We start from the raw sequence: 380 nt of genomic DNA, 5'->3' as shown, positions 1-380 counted from the left end.
GAGGGTTAGTTACCTTCCTGTTTCTTGGACCTTAGAATGCACCCTAACTCTGGCCAGCCATCTTAGAAAATGCTCTTGGTAGGAAGGTAAAAAGATTTTACAGCTACATTATTGAAAAAGGTATCAAAACTCAGGCCCTATTCAGTACTGGGTCAGCAGTGTCCTTGTCATAAGAGAAACAATTTATAGCTCAATCGAAGCAAAAACTCCTTTTACTTTGTATCTAAGATCTTTTTCCTTTCCTAGTTTAACGTCAGGACATTCCTCTTTAGCAGCAGGCATAATGCCATGATATTTTCCTCCATTTCGGGTTACTTTCCATGCCCTGCAACCCCTCCTTATTCCTTTATCTCTTTCAAAGTTTCCATTCTCCGTTCCCT

Source organism: Crocuta crocuta, unplaced genomic scaffold, assembly GCF_008692635.1.
Source record: "Crocuta crocuta isolate KB4526 unplaced genomic scaffold, BGI_CrCroc_1.0 scaffold1156, whole genome shotgun sequence".
Taxonomy (NCBI): domain Eukaryota; kingdom Metazoa; phylum Chordata; class Mammalia; order Carnivora; family Hyaenidae; genus Crocuta; species Crocuta crocuta.
This window is presented reverse-complemented; position numbering follows the sequence as displayed.